General features: G+C 38.0%; 1 pseudogene; it reads right to left on the bottom strand.

Moving 5' to 3' along the window:
- Positions 1–499, bottom strand: part of LOC108523081 (alcohol dehydrogenase class-3 pseudogene) — a 70,096-nt pseudogene extending 69,597 nt beyond the window's left edge.
- Positions 500–6,437: the final 5,938 nt, after the last annotated feature.

Below are 6,437 nucleotides of genomic sequence, written 5' to 3' on the forward strand. Positions count from 1 at the left end.
TGGTGTATTTACAAACCCTGAGCTAGACACAGAGTGCTGATTGGTGTATTTACAAACCCTGAGCTAGACACAGAGTGCTGATTGGTGTATTTACAAACCCTGAGCTAGACACAGAGTGCTGATTGGTGTATTTACAGTCCCTTAGCTAGACATAAAAGTTCTACAAGTCCCTACTAGACTCAGCAGCCCAGCTGGCTTCACCTAGACTCCTAGTCCCACTAGACTCAGGAGCCCAGCTGGCTTCACCTGCACTGCTCAGCCCTTGCCTGGTCAATGGGACCAGGTGCCAGGAAGCAGGGGGCGGTGTCCGTCAGGGAGGCTCAGGCTGCACAGGAGCCCACCTTGGAGGGGAGGTGGCTCGGATATGGTGGTCCTGAGCCCTGTGCCACGGGGAGGCAGCTGAGGCTGGGGAGAATTCGAGCACAGTGCTGTGGGCTAGCAGGGCCGCCAAGCCCGCTCCCTGTGCCGACTGGAACTGGCGCTGGACTGTGAGCTCCATGCGCAGCCCCGGTCCCACCCGCGCCTCTCCCTGCACTCTTCCCCCCAAGCAGAGGGAGCTGGCCAGTCCATAGGGGGGCTTCCACAATGCAGTGACAGGCAGAAGGGCCCCTCAAGCACCACCAGAGTGGACGCTGAGATCGAGGAGTCGCAGAGTGAGGGCTGCCAGCACATTGTCACCTCTCAATAGGAGCACTTTTACACTGTTGGTGGGAGTGTAAATTAGTTCAACCATTGTGGAAGACAGTGTGGTGATTCCTTAAGGATCTAGAACCAGAAATACCATTTGACCCAGCAATCCCATTACTGAGTATACACTCAAAGGATTACAAATCATTCTACTATAAAGACACATGCACACATATGTTTATTGCAGCACTATTCACAATAGCAAAGACCTGGAACCAACCCAAATGTCCATCAGTGATAGACTGGTTAAGAAAATGTGACACATATACACCATGGAATACTATGCAGCCATACAAAAGGATGAGTTAATGTCCTTTGCAGGGACAAGGATGAAGCTGGAAACCATCATTCTCAGCAAACTGTAACAAGATCAGAAAACCAAACACTACATGTTCTCACTCATAAGTGGGATTGAACAATAAAAAAATATGGACACAGGGAGGGAAACATCACAGACCAGAGCCTGTTGGGGATAGAGGCTAGGGAGAAATAGCATTAGGAGAAATACCTAATGTAGATGACGGGTTTATGGGTGCAGCAAACCACTACAGCACATGTATACCTATGTAACAAACCCACACATTCTGCAAATTTATCTCAGAACTTAAAGTATAATAATCATTAAAAAAAAGATTTTTAAAAGGTCCATTCTGTGAGATGAATTTACACATCAGAAAACATTTTCACAGATACCTTGTTTCTACTTTTTGTGGCTGAATATTCTGATTTTCAGTACATGTTTCAATGGGCTCAGAAATGTCTTTTGTAGATTCTACAAAAAGACTGTTTGCAATCTGGCAAATCAAAAAACAAGCTCCATTCTTTGAGGTGAATCCACACATCACAAACCATTTTCACAGATAGCTTGTTTTTACTTTTATCAGGTATATTTGGTTTTCACTATAAGCCTCAATGAGCTCAGAAATATCCCTTTGTAGATTGTACAAAAAGAGTGTTACCAACCTGGTGAATCAAAACACAAATTTCACTCTCTGTGATGAGTCCACACATCTCAAAGCATTTTCACAGATAGCTTGTTGCTATTTTTATCACAGAATATTCCATTGTTAACCAGTCTTCAAAGGGCTCAGACATGTCTCTTCATAGATTCTACAAAAGGAGTCTTTCTAACCTGGTGAATGAAAATACTATTTCCACTCTGTGAGATGAATCCGTACATCACCAAGCATTTTACAGATAGCTTGTTTCTAATATTTATCAGGGATCAATATAGGCCACATTGGGCTCAGAAATTTCCCTTTGTAGATCCTACAAAAAAAGCATTTCCATCCTGCTGAATCAAAACACAGGTTCCGTTCTGTGAGATGAATCCACACATTAGAAAACATTTTCACAGATAACTTATTTCTAGTTTTAATAGCAGCATATTCCATAATAGGACTCATTGGGTTCATAAATCCTCTTTCATAGATTCTACAAAAAGTGTGTTTGCCACCTGCCAAATGCAAACACAGGATCCATTTTGTGAGATGAATCCATACATTACAAAACGTTTTCACAGATAGCTTCCTTGTAGTTTTTATCAGTGATATTTGGTTTTGCACTATATGCCTCACAGGGTTCAGAAATGTCCCCTTCATAGATTCCACAAGAAGAGTCTTTCCAATCTGGTAAATCAAAGCACAAGTTTAGTCTGTGAGATAAATCCACACTTCTGTAAGCATTTTCACAAATAGCTTGTTTCTAGTATTTATCACGGGATATTTGGTTTTTCACGAGAGACCACAAAAACCTCAGAAATATCCCTTCGTAGATTCTACAGAAATATTTTTTCCAACATGATGAATCAAAACACCAGTTCAATTCTGTAGGATGAATCCACAGATCACAAAACATCATCACAGATAGCTTGTTTCTAGTTTTAATGGTGCAATATTTGATATTTCACTACAGACTTCAGTGTGCTCAGAAACGTCCCTTTGTAGATTCTTCAAAAAGAGTATTTTCAAACTGGTGAGGAAAAACACAGGTTTAACTCTCTGAGATGAATCCACACATAGAAAAGCATTTTCACAAATAGCTTGTTTCTACTTTTATCCTTGAATATTTAATTTTCAAAATAGGCTTTAATTAGCTGAGAAATGTTTCCTCATAGATACCACAAAAGAGTGTTTCCAGCCTGGTGAATCAAAGTCAAGTTTCCATTCTGTGAAACAAATCCAGAAAACACAAAGTATTTTCACAGATAGCTTGTTTCTAGTTTTAATTGTGGGATATTCGTGTTTTCACTATGGGCTTCAATGAGAAGAGAAATTTCTGTTCTTAGATTCTACAAAAACAGTGTTTCCAACCTGGAATATGAAAATACAAGTTCCATTCTATGATATAAATCCACACATCACAGAGCTTTTTCACAGATAGCATGTTTCTAGTTTTTATCACGGGACATTTGTTTTTTAAATACAGGAGTCCATGAAAACAGAAATGTCTGTTTGTAGATTCTGCAAAAGAAGTGTTCTCAACCTTGTGAATGAAAACACGGGTTCTATTCTGTGAGATAAATCCAAACATCACAAGCATTTTCACAGATAGCTTGCTTCTAGTTTTTATTNAAATCCACACATCACAGAGCTTTTCACAGATAGCATGTTTCTAGTTTTATCACGGGACATTTGTTTTTTAAATACAGGAGTCCATGAAAACAGAAATGTCTGTTTGTAGATTCTGCAAAAGAAGTGTTCTCAACCTTGTGAATGAAAACACGGGTTCTATTCTGTGAGATAAATCCAAACATCACAAGCATTTTCACAGATAGCTTGCTTCTAGTTTTTATTGTGGGATATTCGGTGTTTCTAACTCGGTGAATTAAAATCCTGTTTCTATTCTGTGAGATGAATCCACACATCACAAAGCATTTTCACAAATCTCCTTTTTGTTTGTTTGTTTTCATTGCAGGATATTTGGTTTTTCCACATAGCTATTAAAGGGTCAGGAATGTCCCTTTGTACATTCTACAAAATAGTGTTTTCAACCTAGTGAATAAAAACAGTTTCCATTCTTCGAGATGAATTCACACACCACAAAGCATTTTCACAGATTGTTTGTTTCTCGTTTTTGTCACGGGATATTCGGTATTTCAATATAGGCTTCAATTTGCTAAGAAATGTCACGTTGTAGATTCTGCAAAGTAGTTGTTCCAAACTGGTGAATCAAAACCCAGGTTTCATTCTGTGAGATGAATACATGTATCACAAAGCATTTTCACCGACAGCTTGTTTCTAGTTTTTAATGTGGGATATTCTGTTTTTTACAATAGGCTTTGATGGTCTCAGAAATGTCCTTTCATAGATTCTATGAAAAGAGTGTTTCCAACCTGATGAATCATAACTCCTGTTCCATTTTGTGAGATGAGTCAACACATCCTCGAAAGCATTTTCATAGAGAGCTTGTTTCTGGTGTTTATCGTGCGATTTTCGATTTTTCACTAAAGGCTACAGTGGGCTCATAAATGTCCCTTCGTAGATTCTTCAAAAAGAGTGTTTCCAAGCTGGTAAATCAAAGTACAGGTTACATTCTGTGAGATGAATCAACACGACACAAGGTGTTTTCACAGATAGCTTGTTTCTAGTTTTAATCGTGGGATATTCGGGTTTTCACTTCGGGCTTCAATGGGAAGAGAAATGTCCGTTCTCAATTATACAAAGAATGTTTCCAGCCTGTTGAATGAAAGTACACATTCCGTTTGGTGAGATGAATCCACACATCACAAAGCTTTTTCACAGGTAGCTTGTTTCTAGTTTTTATCGTGGGATTTTCTACTTTTTCCTTATGGGCCTCAATCGGTTCAGAAATAGCTCTACGTTGATTCTACAGAAAGAGAGTTTTAAACCTGATGAATTATAACACAGGTTCCATTCGGTGAGATGAATCCACACTTCACAATGCATTTTCACATATAGCTTATTTCTAGTTTATATCATGGGATATTCAATTTTTTTCTTATTGGCCTTAATGGGTTCAGAAACATCCGTTCGTGGATTCTACAAAAACAATGTTTCCCACCTAGTGATTCAAAACACAGGTTCCATTCTGTGAGACGAACATACACACATCTCAAAGCATTTCTACAAATAGCTTGTTTCAAGTTTTATTGCGGGATATTTATTTTTACTGTAGACCTTAATGGGCTCAGAAATGTTCTTTCGTAGATTCTACGAAGAGAGTGTTTCTAATCGGGTGAGTTAAAAAGCACAGATTCCATTCTGTGAGATGAATCCACACATCACAAAGCATTTTCACAGATAGATTTTTTCTACTTTTATCACATGATTTTGATTTTCCTTATGGGCATCAATGGACTCAGAAATATCTCTTCATTGATTCTACAGAAAAAGTGATTCCAATCTGATAAATTATAATCCAGGTTCCATCCTGTGAGATGAATCCACACTTCACAATGCATTTTCACATATAGTTTGTTTCTAGTTTATATCGTGGGTATTCAGGTTTTTCTTATTGATCTTAATGGGCTCAAAACGTCCATTCATAGTTTCCACAAAAGAATGTTTCCCACCTAGTGAATCCGTGAGATGAACACACACATCACAAAGCATTTCCACAAATAGTTTGTTTCAAGTTTTTATTTCATGACATTCAGTTTTTCACTATAGATCTTAATGGGCTCAGAAATGTCCCTTTGCAAGTACTAAGAAAGAATGTTTCCAACCTAGAGAATCAAAATCCAAGTTCCATTCTATGAGATGAATCCACACATCAAAAGGCCTTTTCTCAGGTAGCATGTTTCTAGATTTTATCACTTGATATTCTGTTTTTCAATACAAGCTTCCATGGGCTCAGAAATGTCTCTTCATGCAATCTTCGAAAGGAGTGTTTCTGACATGGTGAATGAAAACACAGGTTCTATTCTGTGAGAAATCCACACGTTACAAAGCATTTTCACAGATAGCTTGGTTCTAGTTTTTATCGTGTGATATTGGGTTTTTCACTACAACTCTCAAAGGGCTCAGAAATGTCCCTTTGTATATTCTACAAAAAAAAAAAAAGTGTTTCCAACGTGGATAATCAAAACACAGTTTCCATTCTCTGAGATGAAACCACACGTCACAAAGCGGTTTCACAGATCTCTTGTTTCTAGTTTTATAAGGAGATATTTGGTTTTAAATATGAGTTACAATTTGCTCAGAAATGTATTCTTCATAGATTCTACAAAAAGAATATTTATATCCTGATAAAATCCAAACATACAGGTTCCACTTCAGTGAGATGAAATCTACTCAATCACAAGTCTTTTCAAATATATCTTGTTTCTAGTTTCATATCCAAGGATATTGGGTTTTTCACTATGAGACCATCAACGCCTACAGAAAATGTATTCGCAGATTTCTTACAAAAGTGTGTTCCAAAAGCTGTGAGAATCAAAACACAGGATTCCAATTCTGTAGATGAATCCACATGTACATAAAACATTTTCAACAGATAGCTTCTTTCTATTTATTGGTGAATATTCCAACTTTTCTACAACTATCGAGGTATACACCCTTATTAGACTCTACAAAAAAGAGCGATATTCAACCTGCATGAATCAAAACTGCGAGGTTTAAATTCATGTAACGAATCCCACAAATCACAAAGCATAATTTCTAGTTAGCTTGTTTGTAGTGGGGTCACCATGATAGTTGAGCTTTTCACTATTAGGCTCAATAGGGCTCAGAAATGTCCCTCGATAGATTTTACAAAAAGAGTGTCCAAACTCGATGAGAATCAAAACA

The sequence above is a fragment of the Rhinopithecus bieti genome, unplaced genomic scaffold (assembly GCF_001698545.2).
Source record: "Rhinopithecus bieti isolate Rb0 unplaced genomic scaffold, ASM169854v2 scaffold_71457, whole genome shotgun sequence".
Classification (NCBI taxonomy): domain Eukaryota; kingdom Metazoa; phylum Chordata; class Mammalia; order Primates; family Cercopithecidae; genus Rhinopithecus; species Rhinopithecus bieti.